This window comes from Microcebus murinus, chromosome 18, assembly GCF_040939455.1.
Source record: "Microcebus murinus isolate Inina chromosome 18, M.murinus_Inina_mat1.0, whole genome shotgun sequence".
NCBI classification, from domain to species: Eukaryota; Metazoa; Chordata; class Mammalia; order Primates; family Cheirogaleidae; genus Microcebus; species Microcebus murinus.
This window is the reverse complement of record NC_134121.1, coordinates 1,436,511-1,455,518: the sequence shown is the minus strand read 5'-3', so window position 1 is coordinate 1,455,518 and position 19,008 is coordinate 1,436,511. Positions and strand designations below refer to the sequence as shown.

Sequence of the window (19,008 nt, the reverse complement as noted above, 5' to 3'; positions counted from 1 at the left end):
GTCTAGGGCCACACCACCCTGAACGCCCCCGATCTCGTCTGGTCTCGGAAGCTAAGCAGGGTCGGGCCTGGTTAGTACTTGGATGGGAGACCGCCTGGGAATACCGGGTGCCACAGGCTGCTGCTTTTTTTTTTTTTTTCTTGCCTCTTGTTCTGTCCCCTTTCTGGGAGCGAGGCGGCGGCCCGGGGTGGGGGTCACCCCCACCCTCAGCGCCCGCGCGGTGCCTGGCGCCCCAGCCCGCACCGTGGGGCCTCCTCTTGTCCCAAGCCGCGACACCGCCGCCACGCGGCAGCATGCGTGGCATCTGGACTGTCAGGTCTCAGACCAAAGGTCTGCTCTGTGGGAACCGACACGCTGGAGGAAACCTTGAGAGTCTGAGAGGGGAGGGAGTTCCAGAAGAAGGCCAGGATGTCATTTTGAGGGAGTATGTGACCAGAACTCGTCCCGTTGCTTTTGGGGTTCTATGGGCTACACGCAGGAATCTTTGGTGGTGGCACCTGATGTTGGGGGATCCGGAGTCACACCCAGACCTGCTCCACAGGCCTCCTTTTACTTTTCTCTTCGGATTCATTATTTTTAAAAAGTGTCTCTTACCTCTAGGATTGCATTTTCTTTTCTCTCTCTTTTCAAGCAGATGATGGGAGTACAAGTATTCAGGTGACATGTGTTGCCCGTGCCGCCCTCCCCCCTGTGTTCTTTTTTTTTTTTTTTTTGAGACAGAGTCTCGTTTTGCTGCCCAGGCTAGAGTGAGTGCCATGGCGTCAGCCTAGCTCACAGCAACCTCAATCTCCGGGCTCAAGCAATCCTGCTGCCTCAGCCTCCCGAGTAGTTGGGACTACAGGCATGCACCACCACGCCCGGCTGTGTTTTTCTATATATATTAGTTGGCCAATTAATTTCTTTCTATTTTTAGTAGAGACGGGAACTCCTGACCTGGAGCAATCCGCCCGCCTCGGCCTCCCAGAGAGCTAGGATTACAGGCGTGAGCCACCGCGCCCGGCCCCCCCTGTGTTCTTATTCATATACCTCTCATGTTGTTCCAGCGTATTGTGGGGGTACCAATGTTAAGGTCGGGTGCCTTGCCCTCTCCAAGCCTCCCCCCTCGGGTCAGAGCTTCAAGTGCGCCCATCCCCCAGTCGGTGCGCACCCACCCCATGCCTAATGGATGTGTATGCCCCTCCCCTCCCCCCACCCGCCCGACACCCACCCGATGAAGGTGATTCCTCTCTGTCCACTTAGGCGTCCATCCGTTCGTACCAATTTGCTGGTGAGCGCGCTCACGTGGTGCTCGTGTGTCCATTCTCGGGATACTTGGCTTACTGGAACGGGTTCCAGCTCTGGCCAGGAGAACACGAGAGGCGCCCTCTCACCGCTGCTCCTCACAGCCGAATGGCACTCCGTGGTGTCCACGCGCCACATTTTATTGATGCACTCCTGGATGGATGGGCACTCGGGTCGCTTCCACGTCTTTGGGATTGTGAATTGTGCCCTAACTGTAACCCTAACCCTTACCCAGCCCGTCTCCTCTGCCCCTGCCTGACGCACTCCTCCCCGGCCAGGCCCGTCACTGTCCTGGGCCCCCGCCTGACCGGCTCCTCCCCGCCCGGCCGGTCACCGTCCTCTGCCCCTGCCTGACACGCTCCTTCCCGCCCGGCCTCTCACCGTCCTCGGCCCCTGCCTGACCGGCTCCTCCGTCGCCTGGGCCTTCCAAGGGCTTGGTGTGGATGCTGCTTCCAGGAAGCCCTCCAGAAACCCGGCAGCAGGGTGGCCGCAGCAGTCTCCAGCAGCCGTCCCTAAGTCGCGTGAGTGCGGGGGACGTGCCCCCGCTGTGCCGCGGGGGCCCAGCCTGGTGTCTTCCCTGAGGCCCTGCGGCTGCCGGCTGGGCTGCCGCTCCCCGCAAGGGGAGAGCCGCGGAGGTGGGGACCGCCTCCTGATGGGGACGTACACGCAGCTCTCCACGTCGGATTCCGGGGCTCTCTGTCCTGCCCGAAGGCCCAGCTGGCCTGCGGGTCCTTAGAGTGGCAAAAACCTCCGAAAACTGAGACTGAGGGTCCGGTGGGTGTCTGCACTTTTGTGCTGGGCACCCCAGGGAGGCCCGGGGGCTGGCTGGACAACGCGGTCTGCTGGGCGGGGGGTTTGGAGGAGCAACTGATGCCCTTTGCACTTTGGGTAGCAAGAGTCTGAGGTGTCTCTAAGCCCTGTGCCATGTCGGGGTGGGGGTGCGGGGCGGAGGAGGAGGAGGAGGAGGTGGGAAGGGCCGGGGCCTGCAGTCCTGTTCCCGGGGTGGCACGGCAAGTGGCTTCTTCCACAGGCTGCTTGGCCTGGGCTCCCTGCACCTGGGCCTTTGGAGGACCGGCCCTGTGCTTGCCAACACTTCCTGCAGGGACCCAGAGCTGGGAGGTGGCATCTCTCAGCCCTGGGTCGGGCAGAGCCCCAGCGGGCCATGCCCACAACCTCTCTCAGCACCGGTCCCCCAGAAGGCTCCTTTGGGACCAGGATTCTCTTGCGGTGACTCTTTAAGGTCTGGCCCCTGGATGGAGGGGCACCAGGAGTAGAGGAGCAGGAAGGGGAAGGGGGTGGCCATGCGAGGGGACACTTTGAGGCCAAGTCCCAGCTTCAGCCTGATCCTCCTGGGAACCCCGCTCTGAGACAAGGAGCCGGGCTTCGCATTCCCACAGCAGCCAGTCGTGGGCTGAGGACACCTGGGGCGTTGGGAACTCCCTGGCTTCTCCTTGGTTTAACATCTAGAGCTGCTTGTGAATCGCGCCGCCACACACACCAGAGTGCAGGTGTCTTCCGCACAGACTGCGGGCCTCGCTCTTCTGAATGCCGCTAGCTCGCCACCCACCCACGGGTGAACCTGGTCAGGGTGCTTTCTCTCAGGGGCAGACTCTTTTCCGGGCGGGCTACCGGTGTCTCTGTTTGCTCGTTTCTTTCTTCCATTTCGGGAAAGTCTTCCTTGCTGGGTGTGGAAATCTCCTATGCCTTCCCTCGCCTATTCTGTCAGCTTTAAAATTCTCCTTCAGTTGCCACCCTCACAGATGGATTAGGAAACTCTTTCCGGTGCACTCATTAGTGAAATGACCTCCAGGAAGCTGGAATCCAATATCTAATGGCCGATTTTTAGCGAGTCCACACGCCAGGGTGGTCGGGGTCCAAAGCAGCCCCGGCCAGGCCCAGGCCCCTTGGACTGGGCCACAGGAGGACACGGAGGAGGGTCCCGGCCCCCACGAAGCGGTGCCGGCAGTTCTCCACGGGCTTGGGTGTTTTCCAGAGGTAGGAGATGGAGGGGACTGATTTCTTCAGCGCCCCCCAAACCACGCCACCCCACCCCACCCATGGGACACATCCCCAGAGAGAGACGCCCCAGACACTGGCTGTGCCCCAGCCCTGGCCCGGGGGAATAGGCGGCAGCCCACCCACAGGGCGAGGGGGGGGCGCAGCTGAAAGGGGTTGTGGGGGAGGGCGGCCCCTGGCTGGGGTCAAAGGGCGAGCGTCCCGCGCGTGCGTGCGCAGTCAGCGGCAGCGACGCGCTGGGGGTGGGCAGCGGGTAGGTGAAGGAGGCCGGGCGAGGAGACGAGGGGGGCTGGGAGGGCTCCACCTTGGCGAGTCCAGCCGTGGAGGCGCATCTTGTGTGAGTGTGAGTGAGTGTGAGTGTGTGTGTGTGTGTATAGAGAGACAGCCCCCCACCCCGCCCCGCCCCGCCCCGCCCCGCCCATCACCCCCGTCCCTGGGAGCCCGCGGGACCTGGCCAGCGAACTCAACCGGCCCGGCCCGGCCCCGCCCGGCGCGGGGCCTGGGGCGGGAGGCGGCGGCGGGGAAGCCCAGAGAGGCTCGGCTTCTCGAGCGGGGCAGGGGCGCCCTCCGCCGCCGTCTAGGGCCACACCACCCTGAACGCCCCCGATCTCGTCTGGTCTCGGAAGCTAAGCAGGGTCGGGCCTGGTTAGTACTTGGATGGGAGACCGCCTGGGAATACCGGGTGCCACAGGCTGCTGCTTTTTTTTTTTTTTTTTTTTTTTGCCTCTTGTTCTGTCCCCTTTCTGGGAGCGCGGCGGCGGCCCGGGGTGGGGGTCACCCCCACCCTCAGCGCCCGCGCGGTGCCTGGCGCCCCAGCCCGCACCGTGGGGCCTCCTCTTGTCCCAAGCCGCGACACCGCCGCCACGCGGCAGCATGCGTGGCATCTGGACTGTCAGGTCTCAGACCAAAGGTCTGCTCTGTGGGAACCGACACGCTGGAGGAAACCTTGAGAGTCTGAGAGGGGAGGGAGTTCCAGAAGAAGGCCAGGATGTCATTTTGAGGGAGTATGTGACCAGAACTCGTCCCGTTGCTTTTGGGGTTCTATGGGCTACACGCAGGAATCTTTGGTGGTGGCACCTGATGTTGGGGGATCCGGAGTCACACCCAGACCTGCTCCACAGGCCTCCTTTTACTTTTCTCTTCGGATTCATTATTTTTAAAAAGTGTCTCTTACCTCTAGGATTGCATTTTCTTTTCTCTCTCTTTTCAAGCAGATGATGGGAGTACAAGTATTCAGGTGACATGTGTTGCCCGTGCCGCCCTCCCCACTGTGTTCTTTTTTTTTTTTTTTTGAGACAGAGTCTCGTTTTGCTGCCCAGGCTAGAGTGAGTGCCATGGCGTCAGCCTAGCTCACAGCAACCTCAATCTCCGGGCTCAAGCAATCCTGCTGCCTCAGCCTCCCGAGTAGTTGGGACTACAGGCATGCACCACCACGCCCGGCTGTGTTTTTCTATATATATTAGTTGGCCAATTAATTTCTTTCTATTTTTAGTAGAGACGGGGTCTCGCTCTTGCTCAGGCTGGTTTCGAACTCCTGACCTGGAGCAATCCGCCCGCCTCGGCCTCCCAGAGAGCTAGGATTACAGGCGTGAGCCACCGCGCCCGGCCCCCCCTGTGTTCTTATTCATATACCTCTCATGTTGTTCCAGCGTATTGTGGGGGTACCAATGTTAAGGTCGGGTGCCTTGCCCTCTCCAAGCCTCCCCCCTCGGGTCAGAGCTTCAAGTGCGCCCATCCCCCAGTCGGTGCGCACCCACCCCATGCCTAATGGATGTGTATGCCCCTCCCCTCCCCCCACCCGCCCGCCCGACACCCACCCGATGAAGGTGATTCCTCTCTGTCCACTTAGGCGTCCATCCGTTCGTACCAATTTGCTGGTGAGCGCGCTCACGTGGTGCTCGTGTGTCCATTCCTGGGATACTTGGCTTACTGGAACGGGTTCCAGCTCTGGCCAGGAGAACACGAGAGGCGCCCTCTCACCGCTGCTCCTCACAGCCGAATGGCACTCCGTGGTGTCCACGCGCCACATTTTATTGATGCACTCCTGGATGGATGGGCACTCGGGTCGCTTCCACGTCTTTGGGATTGTGAATTGTGCCCTAACTGTAACCCTAACCCTTACCCAGCCCGTCTCCTCTGCCCCTGCCTGACGCACTCCTCCCCGGCCAGGCCCGTCACTGTCCTGGGCCCCCGCCTGACCGGCTCCTCCCCGCCCGGCCGGTCACCGTCCTCTGCCCCTGCCTGACACGCTCCTTCCCGCCCGGCCTCTCACCGTCCTCGGCCCCTGCCTGACCGGCTCCTCCGTCGCCTGGGCCTTCCAAGGGCTTGGTGTGGACGCTGCTTCCAGGAAGCCCTCCAGAAACCCGGCAGCAGGGTGGCCGCAGCAGTCTCCAGCAGCCGTCCCTAAGTCGCGTGAGTGCGGGGGACGTGCCCCCGCTGTGCCGCGGGGGCCCAGCCTGGTGTCTTCCCTGAGGCCCTGCGGCTGCCGGCTGGGCTGCCGCTCCCCGCAAGGGGAGAGCCGCGGAGGTGGGGACCGCCTCCTGATGGGGACGTACACGCAGCTCTCCACGTCGGATTCCGGGGCTCTCTGTCCTGCCCGAAGGCCCAGCTGGCCTGCGGGTCCTTAGAGTGGCAAAAACCTCCGAAAACTGAGACTGAGGGTCCGGTGGGTGTCTGCACTTTTGTGCTGGGCACCCCAGGGAGGCCCGGGGGCTGGCTGGACAACGTGGTCTGCTGGGCGGGGGGGGGGGGGGGTTGGAGGAGCAACTGATGCCCTTTGCACTTTGGGTAGCAAGAGTCTGAGGTGTCTCTGAGCCCTGTGCCCTGTGGGGGCGGGGCGGGGGGGAGGAGGAGGAGGAGGAGGAGGAGGTGGGAAGGGCCGGGGCCTGCAGTCCTGTTCCCGGGGTGGCACGGCAAGTGGCTTCTTCCACAGGCTGCTTGGCCTGGGCTCCCTGCACCTGGGCCTTTGGAGGACCGGCCCTGTGCTTGCCAACACTTCCTGCAGGGACCCAGAGCTGGGAGGTGGCATCTCTCAGCCCTGGGTCGGGCAGAGCCCCAGCGGGCCATGCCCACAACCTCTCTCAGCACCGGTCCCCCAGAAGGCTCCTTTGGGACCAGGATTCTCTTGCGGTGACTCTTTAAGGTCTGGCCCCTGGATGGAGGGGCACCAGGAGTAGAGGAGCAGGAAGGGGAAGGGGGTGGCCATGCGAGGGGACACTTTGAGGCCAAGTCCCAGCTTCAGCCTGATCCTCCTGGGAACCCCGCTCTGAGACAAGGAGCCGGGCTTCGCATTCCCACAGCAGCCAGTCGTGGGCTGAGGACACCTGGGGCGTTGGGAACTCCCTGGCTTCTCCTTGGTTTAACATCTAGAGCTGCTTGTGAATCGCGCCGCCACACACACCAGAGTGCAGGTGTCTTCCGCACAGACTGCGGGCCTCGCTCTTCTGAATGCCGCTAGCTCGCCACCCACCCACGGGTGAACCTGGTCAGGGTGCTTTCTCTCAGGGGCAGACTCTTTTCCGGGCGGGCTACCGGTGTCTCTGTTTGCTCGTTTCTTTCTTCCATTTCGGGAAAGTCTTCCTTGCTGGGTGTGGAAATCTCCTATGCCTTCCCTCGCCTATTCTGTCAGCTTTAAAATTCTCCTTCAGTTGCCACCCTCACAGATGGATTAGGAAACTCTTTCCGGTGCACTCATTAGTGAAATGACCTCCAGGAAGCTGGAATCCAATATCTAATGGCCGATTTTTAGCGAGTCCACACGCCAGGGTGGTCGGGGTCCAAAGCAGCCCCGGCCAGGCCCAGGCCCCTTGGACTGGGCCACAGGAGGACACGGAGGAGGGTCCCGGCCCCCACGAAGCGGTGCCGGCAGTTCTCCACGGGCTTGGGTGTTTTCCAGAGGTAGGAGATGGAGGGGACTGATTTCTTCAGCGCCCCCCAAACCACGCCACCCCACCCCACCCATGGGACACATCCCCAGAGAGAGACGCCCCAGACACTGGCTGTGCCCCAGCCCTGGCCCGGGGGAATAGGCGGCAGCCCACCCACAGGGCGAGGGGGGGGCGCAGCTGAAAGGGGTTGTGGGGGAGGGCGGCCCCTGGCTGGGGTCAAAGGGCGAGCGTCCCGCGCGTGCGTGCGCAGTCAGCGGCAGCGACGCGCTGGGGGTGGGCAGCGGGTAGGTGAAGGAGGCCGGGCGAGGAGACGAGGGGGGCTGGGAGGGCTCCACCTTGGCGAGTCCAGCCGTGGAGGCGCATCTTGTGTGAGTGTGAGTGAGTGTGAGTGTGTGTGTGTGTGTATAGAGAGACAGCCCCCCACCCCGCCCCGCCCCGCCCCGCCCCGCCCATCACCCCCGTCCCTGGGAGCCCGCGGGACCTGGCCAGCGAACTCAACCGGCCCGGCCCGGCCCCGCCCGGCGCGGGGCCTGGGGCGGGAGGCGGCGGCGGGGAAGCCCAGAGAGGCTCGGCTTCTCGAGCGGGGCAGGGGCGCCCTCCGCCGCCGTCTAGGGCCACACCACCCTGAACGCCCCCGATCTCGTCTGGTCTCGGAAGCTAAGCAGGGTCGGGCCTGGTTAGTACTTGGATGGGAGACCGCCTGGGAATACCGGGTGCCACAGGCTGCTGCTTTTTTTTTTTTTTTTTTTTTTTGCCTCTTGTTCTGTCCCCTTTCTGGGAGCGCGGCGGCGGCCCGGGGTGGGGGTCACCCCCACCCTCAGCGCCCGCGCGGTGCCTGGCGCCCCAGCCCGCACCGTGGGGCCTCCTCTTGTCCCAAGCCGCGACACCGCCGCCACGCGGCAGCATGCGTGGCATCTGGACTGTCAGGTCTCAGACCAAAGGTCTGCTCTGTGGGAACCGACACGCTGGAGGAAACCTTGAGAGTCTGAGAGGGGAGGGAGTTCCAGAAGAAGGCCAGGATGTCATTTTGAGGGAGTATGTGACCAGAACTCGTCCCGTTGCTTTTGGGGTTCTATGGGCTACACGCAGGAATCTTTGGTGGTGGCACCTGATGTTGGGGGATCCGGAGTCACACCCAGACCTGCTCCACAGGCCTCCTTTTACTTTTCTCTTCGGATTCATTATTTTTAAAAAGTGTCTCTTACCTCTAGGATTGCATTTTCTTTTCTCTCTCTTTTCAAGCAGATGATGGGAGTACAAGTATTCAGGTGACATGTGTTGCCCGTGCCGCCCTCCCCACTGTGTTCTTTTTTTTTTTTTTTTGAGACAGAGTCTCGTTTTGCTGCCCAGGCTAGAGTGAGTGCCATGGCGTCAGCCTAGCTCACAGCAACCTCAATCTCCGGGCTCAAGCAATCCTGCTGCCTCAGCCTCCCGAGTAGTTGGGACTACAGGCATGCACCACCACGCCCGGCTGTGTTTTTCTATATATATTAGTTGGCCAATTAATTTCTTTCTATTTTTAGTAGAGACGGGGTCTCGCTCTTGCTCAGGCTGGTTTCGAACTCCTGACCTGGAGCAATCCGCCCGCCTCGGCCTCCCAGAGAGCTAGGATTACAGGCGTGAGCCACCGCGCCCGGCCCCCCCTGTGTTCTTATTCATATACCTCTCATGTTGTTCCAGCGTATTGTGGGGGTACCAATGTTAAGGTCGGGTGCCTTGCCCTCTCCAAGCCTCCCCCCTCGGGTCAGAGCTTCAAGTGCGCCCATCCCCCAGTCGGTGCGCACCCACCCCATGCCTAATGGATGTGTATGCCCCTCCCCTCCCCCCACCCGCCCGCCCGACACCCACCCGATGAAGGTGATTCCTCTCTGTCCACTTAGGCGTCCATCCGTTCGTACCAATTTGCTGGTGAGCGCGCTCACGTGGTGCTCGTGTGTCCATTCCTGGGATACTTGGCTTACTGGAACGGGTTCCAGCTCTGGCCAGGAGAACACGAGAGGCGCCCTCTCACCGCTGCTCCTCACAGCCGAATGGCACTCCGTGGTGTCCACGCGCCACATTTTATTGATGCACTCCTGGATGGATGGGCACTCGGGTCGCTTCCACGTCTTTGGGATTGTGAATTGTGCCCTAACTGTAACCCTAACCCTTACCCAGCCCGTCTCCTCTGCCCCTGCCTGACGCACTCCTCCCCGGCCAGGCCCGTCACTGTCCTGGGCCCCCGCCTGACCGGCTCCTCCCCGCCCGGCCGGTCACCGTCCTCTGCCCCTGCCTGACACGCTCCTTCCCGCCCGGCCTCTCACCGTCCTCGGCCCCTGCCTGACCGGCTCCTCCGTCGCCTGGGCCTTCCAAGGGCTTGGTGTGGACGCTGCTTCCAGGAAGCCCTCCAGAAACCCGGCAGCAGGGTGGCCGCAGCAGTCTCCAGCAGCCGTCCCTAAGTCGCGTGAGTGCGGGGGACGTGCCCCCGCTGTGCCGCGGGGGCCCAGCCTGGTGTCTTCCCTGAGGCCCTGCGGCTGCCGGCTGGGCTGCCGCTCCCCGCAAGGGGAGAGCCGCGGAGGTGGGGACCGCCTCCTGATGGGGACGTACACGCAGCTCTCCACGTCGGATTCCGGGGCTCTCTGTCCTGCCCGAAGGCCCAGCTGGCCTGCGGGTCCTTAGAGTGGCAAAAACCTCCGAAAACTGAGACTGAGGGTCCGGTGGGTGTCTGCACTTTTGTGCTGGGCACCCCAGGGAGGCCCGGGGGCTGGCTGGACAACGTGGTCTGCTGGGCGGGGGGGGGGGGGGTTGGAGGAGCAACTGATGCCCTTTGCACTTTGGGTAGCAAGAGTCTGAGGTGTCTCTGAGCCCTGTGCCCTGTGGGGGCGGGGCGGGGGGGAGGAGGAGGAGGAGGAGGAGGAGGTGGGAAGGGCCGGGGCCTGCAGTCCTGTTCCCGGGGTGGCACGGCAAGTGGCTTCTTCCACAGGCTGCTTGGCCTGGGCTCCCTGCACCTGGGCCTTTGGAGGACCGGCCCTGTGCTTGCCAACACTTCCTGCAGGGACCCAGAGCTGGGAGGTGGCATCTCTCAGCCCTGGGTCGGGCAGAGCCCCAGCGGGCCATGCCCACAACCTCTCTCAGCACCGGTCCCCCAGAAGGCTCCTTTGGGACCAGGATTCTCTTGCGGTGACTCTTTAAGGTCTGGCCCCTGGATGGAGGGGCACCAGGAGTAGAGGAGCAGGAAGGGGAAGGGGGTGGCCATGCGAGGGGACACTTTGAGGCCAAGTCCCAGCTTCAGCCTGATCCTCCTGGGAACCCCGCTCTGAGACAAGGAGCCGGGCTTCGCATTCCCACAGCAGCCAGTCGTGGGCTGAGGACACCTGGGGCGTTGGGAACTCCCTGGCTTCTCCTTGGTTTAACATCTAGAGCTGCTTGTGAATCGCGCCGCCACACACACCAGAGTGCAGGTGTCTTCCGCACAGACTGCGGGCCTCGCTCTTCTGAATGCCGCTAGCTCGCCACCCACCCACGGGTGAACCTGGTCAGGGTGCTTTCTCTCAGGGGCAGACTCTTTTCCGGGCGGGCTACCGGTGTCTCTGTTTGCTCGTTTCTTTCTTCCATTTCGGGAAAGTCTTCCTTGCTGGGTGTGGAAATCTCCTATGCCTTCCCTCGCCTATTCTGTCAGCTTTAAAATTCTCCTTCAGTTGCCACCCTCACAGATGGATTAGGAAACTCTTTCCGGTGCACTCATTAGTGAAATGACCTCCAGGAAGCTGGAATCCAATATCTAATGGCCGATTTTTAGCGAGTCCACACGCCAGGGTGGTCGGGGTCCAAAGCAGCCCCGGCCAGGCCCAGGCCCCTTGGACTGGGCCACAGGAGGACACGGAGGAGGGTCCCGGCCCCCACGAAGCGGTGCCGGCAGTTCTCCACGGGCTTGGGTGTTTTCCAGAGGTAGGAGATGGAGGGGACTGATTTCTTCAGCGCCCCCCAAACCACGCCACCCCACCCCACCCATGGGACACATCCCCAGAGAGAGACGCCCCAGACACTGGCTGTGCCCCAGCCCTGGCCCGGGGGAATAGGCGGCAGCCCACCCACAGGGCGAGGGGGGGGCGCAGCTGAAAGGGGTTGTGGGGGAGGGCGGCCCCTGGCTGGGGTCAAAGGGCGAGCGTCCCGCGCGTGCGCAGTCAGCGGCAGCGACGCGCTGGGGGTGGGCAGCGGGTAGGTGAAGGAGGCCGGGCGAGGAGACGAGGGGGGCTGGGAGGGCTCCACCTTGGCGAGTCCAGCCGTGGAGGCGCATCTTGTGTGAGTGTGAGTGAGTGTGAGTGTGTGTGTGTGTGTATAGAGAGACAGCCCCCCACCCCGCCCCGCCCCGCCCCGCCCCGCCCATCACCCCCGTCCCTGGGAGCCCGCGGGACCTGGCCAGCGAACTCAACCGGCCCGGCCCGGCCCCGCCCGGCGCGGGGCCTGGGGCGGGAGGCGGCGGCGGGGAAGCCCAGAGAGGCTCGGCTTCTCGAGCGGGGCAGGGGCGCCCTCCGCCGCCGTCTAGGGCCACACCACCCTGAACGCCCCCGATCTCGTCTGGTCTCGGAAGCTAAGCAGGGTCGGGCCTGGTTAGTACTTGGATGGGAGACCGCCTGGGAATACCGGGTGCCACAGGCTGCTGCTTTTTTTTTTTTTTTTTTTTTTGCCTCTTGTTCTGTCCCCTTTCTGGGAGCGCGGCGGCGGCCCGGGGTGGGGGTCACCCCCACCCTCAGCGCCCGCGCGGTGCCTGGCGCCCCAGCCCGCACCGTGGGGCCTCCTCTTGTCCCAAGCCGCGACACCGCCGCCACGCGGCAGCATGCGTGGCATCTGGACTGTCAGGTCTCAGACCAAAGGTCTGCTCTGTGGGAACCGACACGCTGGAGGAAACCTTGAGAGTCTGAGAGGGGAGGGAGTTCCAGAAGAAGGCCAGGATGTCATTTTGAGGGAGTATGTGACCAGAACTCGTCCCGTTGCTTTTGGGGTTCTATGGGCTACACGCAGGAATCTTTGGTGGTGGCACCTGATGTTGGGGGATCCGGAGTCACACCCAGACCTGCTCCACAGGCCTCCTTTTACTTTTCTCTTCGGATTCATTATTTTTAAAAAGTGTCTCTTACCTCTAGGATTGCATTTTCTTTTCTCTCTCTTTTCAAGCAGATGATGGGAGTACAAGTATTCAGGTGACATGTGTTGCCCGTGCCGCCCTCCCCCCTGTGTTCTTTTTTTTTTTTTTTTGAGACAGAGTCTCGTTTTGCTGCCCAGGCTAGAGTGAGTGCCATGGCGTCAGCCTAGCTCACAGCAACCTCAATCTCCGGGCTCAAGCAATCCTGCTGCCTCAGCCTCCCGAGTAGTTGGGACTACAGGCATGCACCACCACGCCCGGCTGTGTTTTTCTATATATATTAGTTGGCCAATTAATTTCTTTCTATTTTTAGTAGAGACGGGGTCTCGCTCTTGCTCAGGCTGGTTTCGAACTCCTGACCTGGAGCAATCCGCCCGCCTCGGCCTCCCAGAGAGCTAGGATTACAGGCGTGAGCCACCGCGCCCGGCCCCCCCTGTGTTCTTATTCATATACCTCTCATGTTGTTCCAGCGTATTGTGGGGGTACCAATGTTAAGGTCGGGTGCCTTGCCCTCTCCAAGCCTCCCCCCTCGGGTCAGAGCTTCAAGTGCGCCCATCCCCCAGTCGGTGCGCACCCACCCCATGCCTAATGGATGTGTATGCCCCTCCCCTCCCCCCACCCGCCCGCCCGACACCCACCCGATGAAGGTGATTCCTCTCTGTCCACTTAGGCGTCCATCCGTTCGTACCAATTTGCTGGTGAGCGCGCTCACGTGGTGCTCGTGTGTCCATTCTCGGGATACTTGGCTTACTGGAACGGGTTCCAGCTCTGGCCAGGAGAACACGAGAGGCGCCCTCTCACCGCTGCTCCTCACAGCCGAATGGCACTCCGTGGTGTCCACGCGCCACATTTTATTGATGCACTCCTGGATGGATGGGCACTCGGGTCGCTTCCACGTCTTTGGGATTGTGAATTGTGCCCTAACTGTAACCCTAACCCTTACCCAGCCCGTCTCCTCTGCCCCTGCCTGACGCACTCCTCCCCGGCCAGGCCCGTCACTGTCCTGGGCCCCCGCCTGACCGGCTCCTCCCCGCCCGGCCGGTCACCGTCCTCTGCCCCTGCCTGACACGCTCCTTCCCGCCCGGCCTCTCACCGTCCTCGGCCCCTGCCTGACCGGCTCCTCCGTCGCCTGGGCCTTCCAAGGGCTTGGTGTGGACGCTGCTTCCAGGAAGCCCTCCAGAAACCCGGCAGCAGGGTGGCCGCAGCAGTCTCCAGCAGCCGTCCCTAAGTCGCGTGAGTGCGGGGGACGTGCCCCCGCTGTGCCGCGGGGGCCCAGCCTGGTGTCTTCCCTGAGGCCCTGCGGCTGCCGGCTGGGCTGCCGCTCCCCGCAAGGGGAGAGCCGCGGAGGTGGGGACCGCCTCCTGATGGGGACGTACACGCAGCTCTCCACGTCGGATTCCGGGGCTCTCTGTCCTGCCCGAAGGCCCAGCTGGCCTGCGGGTCCTTAGAGTGGCAAAAACCTCCGAAAACTGAGACTGAGGGTCCGGTGGGTGTCTGCACTTTTGTGCTGGGCACCCCAGGGAGGCCCGGGGGCTGGCTGGACAACGTGGTCTGCTGGGCGGGGGGGGGGGGGCTGGAGGAGCAACTGATGCCCTTTGCACTTTGGGTAGCAAGAGTCTGAGGTGTCTCTGAGCCCTGTGCCCTGTGGGGGCGGGGCGGGGGGGAGGAGGAGGAGGAGGAGGAGGAGGTGGGAAGGGCCGGGGCCTGCAGTCCTGTTCCCGGGGTGGCACGGCAAGTGGCTTCTTCCACAGGCTGCTTGGCCTGGGCTCCCTGCACCTGGGCCTTTGGAGGACCGGCCCTGTGCTTGCCAACACTTCCTGCAGGGACCCAGAGCTGGGAGGTGGCATCTCTCAGCCCTGGGTCGGGCAGAGCCCCAGCGGGCCATGCCCACAACCTCTCTCAGCACCGGTCCCCCAGAAGGCTCCTTTGGGACCAGGATTCTCTTGCGGTGACTCTTTAAGGTCTGGCCCCTGGATGGAGGGGCACCAGGAGTAGAGGAGCAGGAAGGGGAAGGGGGTGGCCATGCGAGGGGACACTTTGAGGCCAAGTCCCAGCTTCAGCCTGATCCTCCTGGGAACCCCGCTCTGAGACAAGGAGCCGGGCTTCGCATTCCCACAGCAGCCAGTCGTGGGCTGAGGACACCTGGGGCGTTGGGAACTCCCTGGCTTCTCCTTGGTTTAACATCTAGAGCTGCTTGTGAATCGCGCCGCCACACACACCAGAGTGCAGGTGTCTTCCGCACAGACTGCGGGCCTCGCTCTTCTGAATGCCGCTAGCTCGCCACCCACCCACGGGTGAACCTGGTCAGGGTGCTTTCTCTCAGGGGCAGACTCTTTTCCGGGCGGGCTACCGGTGTCTCTGTTTGCTCGTTTCTTTCTTCCATTTCGGGAAAGTCTTCCTTGCTGGGTGTGGAAATCTCCTATGCCTTCCCTCGCCTATTCTGTCAGCTTTAAAATTCTCCTTCAGTTGCCACCCTCACAGATGGATTAGGAAACTCTTTCCGGTGCACTCATTAGTGAAATGACCTCCAGGAAGCTGGAATCCAATATCTAATGGCCGATTTTTAGCGAGTCCACACGCCAGGGTGGTCGGGGTCCAAAGCAGCCCCGGCCAGGCCCAGGCCCCTTGGACTGGGCCACAGGAGGACACGGAGGAGGGTCCCGGCCCCCACGAAGCGGTGCCGGCAGTTCTCCACGGGCTTGGGTGTTTTCCAGAGGTAGGAGATGGAGGGGACTGATTTCTTCAGCGCCCCCCAAACCACGCCACCCCACCCCACCCATGGGACACATCCCCAGAGAGAGACGCCCCAGACACTGGCTGTGCCCCAGCCCTGGCCCGGGGGAATAGGCGGCAGCCCACCCACAGGGCGAGGGGGGGGCGCAGCTGAAAGGGGTTGTGGGGGAGGGCGGCCCCTGGCTGGGGTCAAAGGGCGAGCGTCCCGCGCGTGCGTGCGCAGTCAGCGGCAGCGACGCGCTGGGGGTGGGCAGCGGGTAGGTGAAGGAGGCCGGGCGAGGAGACGAGGGGGGCTGGGAGGGCTCCACCTTGGCGAGTCCAGCCGTGGAGGCGCATCTTGTGTGAGTGTGAGTGAGTGTGAGTGTGTGTGTGTGTGTATAGAGAGACAGCCCCCCACCCCGCCCCGCCCCGCCCCGCCCCGCCCATCACCCCCGTCCCTGGGAGCCCGCGGGACCTGGCCAGCGAACTCAACCGGCCCGGCCCGGCCCCGCCCGGCGCGGGGCCTGGGGCGGGAGGCGGCGGCGGGGAAGCCCAGAGAGGCTCGGCTTCTCGAGCGGGGCAGGGGCGCCCTCCGCCGCCGTCTAGGGCCACACCACCCTGAACGCCCCCGATCTCGTCTGGTCTCGGAAGCTAAGCAGGGTCGGGCCTGGTTAGTACTTGGATGGGAGACCGCCTGGGAATACCGGGTGCCACAGGCTGCTGCTTTTTTTTTTTTTTTTTTTTTTTGCCTCTTGTTCTGTCCCCTTTCTGGGAGCGCGGCGGCGGCCCGGGGTGGGGGTCACCCCCACCCTCAGCGCCCGCGCGGTGCCTGGCGCCCCAGCCCGCACCGTGGGGCCTCCTCTTGTCCCAAGCCGCGACACCGCCGCCACGCGGCAGCATGCGTGGCATCTGGACTGTCAGGTCTCAGACCAAAGGTCTGCTCTGTGGGAACCGACACGCTGGAGGAAACCTTGAGAGTCTGAGAGGGGAGGGAGTTCCAGAAGAAGGCCAGGATGTCATTTTGAGGGAGTATGTGACCAGAACTCGTCCCGTTGCTTTTGGGGTTCTATGGGCTACACGCAGGAATCTTTGGTGGTGGCACCTGATGTTGGGGGATCCGGAGTCACACCCAGACCTGCTCCACAGGCCTCCTTTTACTTTTCTCTTCGGATTCATTATTTTTAAAAAGTGTCTCTTACCTCTAGGATTGCATTTTCTTTTCTCTCTCTTTTCAAGCAGATGATGGGAGTACAAGTATTCAGGTGACATGTGTTGCCCGTGCCGCCCTCCCCACTGTGTTCTTTTTTTTTTTTTTTTGAGACAGAGTCTCGTTTTGCTGCCCAGGCTAGAGTGAGTGCCATGGCGTCAGCCTAGCTCACAGCAACCTCAATCTCCGGGCTCAAGCAATCCTGCTGCCTCAGCCTCCCGAGTAGTTGGGACTACAGGCATGCACCACCACGCCCGGCTGTGTTTTTCTATATATATTAGTTGGCCAATTAATTTCTTTCTATTTTTAGTAGAGACGGGGTCTCGCTCTTGCTCAGGCTGGTTTCGAACTCCTGACCTGGAGCAATCCGCCCGCCTCGGCCTCCCAGAGAGCTAGGATTACAGGCGTGAGCCACCGCGCCCGGCCCCCCCTGTGTTCTTATTCATATACCTCTCATGTTGTTCCAGCGTATTGTGGGGGTACCAATGTTAAGGTCGGGTGCCTTGCCCTCTCCAAGCCTCCCCCCTCGGGTCAGAGCTTCAAGTGCGCCCATCCCCCAGTCGGTGCGCACCCACCCCATGCCTAATGGATGTGTATGCCCCTCCCCTCCCCCCACCCGCCCGCCCGACACCCACCCGATGAAGGTGATTCCTCTCTGTCCACTTAGGCGTCCATCCGTTCGTACCAATTTGCTGGTGAGCGCGCTCACGTGGTGCTCGTGTGTCCATTCCTGGGATACTTGGCTTACTGGAACGGGTTCCAGCTCTGGCCAGGAGAACACGAGAGGCGCCCTCTCACCGCTGCTCCTCACAGCCGAATGGCACTCCGTGGTGTCCACGCGCCACATTTTATTGATGCACTCCTGGATGGATGGGCACTCGGGTCGCTTCCACGTCTTTGGGATTGTGAATTGTGCCCTAACTGTAACCCTAACCCTTACCCAGCCCGTCTCCTCTGCCCCTGCCTGACGCACTCCTCCCCGGCCAGGCCCGTCACTGTCCTGGGCCCCCGCCTGACCGGCTCCTCCCCGCCCGGCCGGTCACCGTCCTCTGCCCCTGCCTGACACGCTCCTTCCCGCCCGGCCTCTCACCGTCCTCGGCCCCTGCCTGACCGGCTCCTCCGTCGCCTGGGCCTTCCAAGGGCTTGGTGTGGACGCTGCTTCCAGGAAGCCCTCCAGAAACCCGGCAGCAGGGTGGCCGCAGCAGTCTCCAGCAGCCGTCCCTAAGTCGCGTGAGTGCGGGGGACGTGCCCCCGCTGTGCCGCGGGGGCCCAGCCTGGTGTCTTCCCTGAGGCCCTGCGGCTGCCGGCTGGGCTGCCGCTCCCCGCAAGGGGAGAGCCGCGGAGGTGGGGACCGCCTCCTGATGGGGACGTACACGCAGCTCTCCACGTCGGATTCCGGGGCTCTCTGTCCTGCCCGAAGGCCCAGCTGGCCTGCGGGTCCTTAGAGTGGCAAAAACCTCCGAAAACTGAGACTGAGGGTCCGGTGGGTGTCTGCACTTTTGTGCTGGGCACCCCAGGGAGGCCCGGGGGCTGGCTGGACAACGTGGTCTGCTGGGCGGGGGGGGGGGGGGGGTTGGAGGAGCAACTGATGCCCTTTGCACTTTGGGTAGCAAGAGTCTGAGGTGTCTCTGAGCCCTGTGCCCTGTGGGGGCGGGGCGGGGGGGAGGAGGAGGAGGAGGAGGAGGAGGTGGGAAGGGCCGGGGCCTGCAGTCCTGTTCCCGGGGTGGCACGGCAAGTGGCTTCTTCCACAGGCTGCTTGGCCTGGGCTCCCTGCACCTGGGCCTTTGGAGGACCGGCCCTGTGCTTGCCAACACTTCCTGCAGGGACCCAGAGCTGGGAGGTGGCATCTCTCAGCCCTGGGTCGGGCAGAGCCCCAGCGGGCCATGCCCACAACCTCTCTCAGCACCGGTCCCCCAGAAGGCTCCTTTGGGACCAGGATTCTCTTGCGGTGACTCTTTAAGGTCTGGCCCCTGGATGGAGGGGCACCAGGAGTAGAGGAGCAGGAAGGGGAAGGGGGTGGCCATGCGAGGGGACACTTTGAGGCCAAGTCCCAGCTTCAGCCTGATCCTCCTGGGAACCCCGCTCTGAGACAAGGAGCCGGGCTTCGCATTCCCACAGCAGCCAGTCGTGGGCTGAGGACACCTGGGGCGTTGGGAACTCCCTGGCTTCTCCTTGGTTTAACATCTAGAGCTGCTTGTGAATCGCGCCGCCACACACACCAGAGTGCAGGTGTCTTCCGCACAGACTGCGGGCCTCGCTCTTCTGAATGCCGCTAGCTCGCCACCCACCCACGGGTGAACCTGGTCAGGGTGCTTTCTCTCAGGGGCAGACTCTTTTCCGGGCGGGCTACCGGTGTCTCTGTTTGCTCGTTTCTTTCTTCCATTTCGGGAAAGTCTTCCTTGCTGGGTGTGGAAATCTCCTATGCCTTCCCTCGCCTATTCTGTCAGCTTTAAAATTCTCCTTCAGTTGCCACCCTCACAGATGGATTAGGAAACTCTTTCCGGTGCACTCATTAGTGAAATGACCTCCAGGAAGCTGGAATCCAATATCTAATGGCCGATTTTTAGCGAGTCCACACGCCAGGGTGGTCGGGGTCCAAAGCAGCCCCGGCCAGGCCCAGGCCCCTTGGACTGGGCCACAGGAGGACACGGAGGAGGGTCCCGGCCCCCACGAAGCGGTGCCGGCAGTTCTCCACGGGCTTGGGTGTTTTCCAGAGGTAGGAGATGGAGGGGACTGATTTCTTCAGCGCCCCCCAAACCACGCCACCCCACCCCACCCATGGG

The 19,008-nt window shown here is 62.8% G+C and overlaps 5 non-coding genes across 5 annotated transcripts; all 5 read left to right on the top strand.

Moving 5' to 3' along the window:
* LOC142862020 (5S ribosomal RNA) lies at positions 1-119 on the top strand. The gene has a single exon (XR_012913166.1). It is a non-coding gene; the product is annotated as a 5S ribosomal RNA (ribosomal RNA).
* Positions 120-3,872: 3,753 nt separating this feature from the next.
* LOC142862019 (5S ribosomal RNA) lies at positions 3,873-3,991 on the top strand. The gene has a single exon (XR_012913165.1). It is a non-coding gene; the product is annotated as a 5S ribosomal RNA (ribosomal RNA).
* A 3,799-nt stretch (positions 3,992-7,790) lies between these two features.
* Positions 7,791-7,909, top strand: LOC142862018 (5S ribosomal RNA). Its single transcript, XR_012913164.1, has one exon. It is a non-coding gene; the product is annotated as a 5S ribosomal RNA (ribosomal RNA).
* A 3,794-nt stretch (positions 7,910-11,703) lies between these two features.
* LOC142862017 (5S ribosomal RNA) lies at positions 11,704-11,822 on the top strand. Its single transcript, XR_012913163.1, has one exon. It is a non-coding gene; the product is annotated as a 5S ribosomal RNA (ribosomal RNA).
* A 3,796-nt stretch (positions 11,823-15,618) lies between these two features.
* Positions 15,619-15,737, top strand: LOC142862016 (5S ribosomal RNA). The gene has a single exon (XR_012913162.1). It is a non-coding gene; the product is annotated as a 5S ribosomal RNA (ribosomal RNA).
* Positions 15,738-19,008: the final 3,271 nt, after the last annotated feature.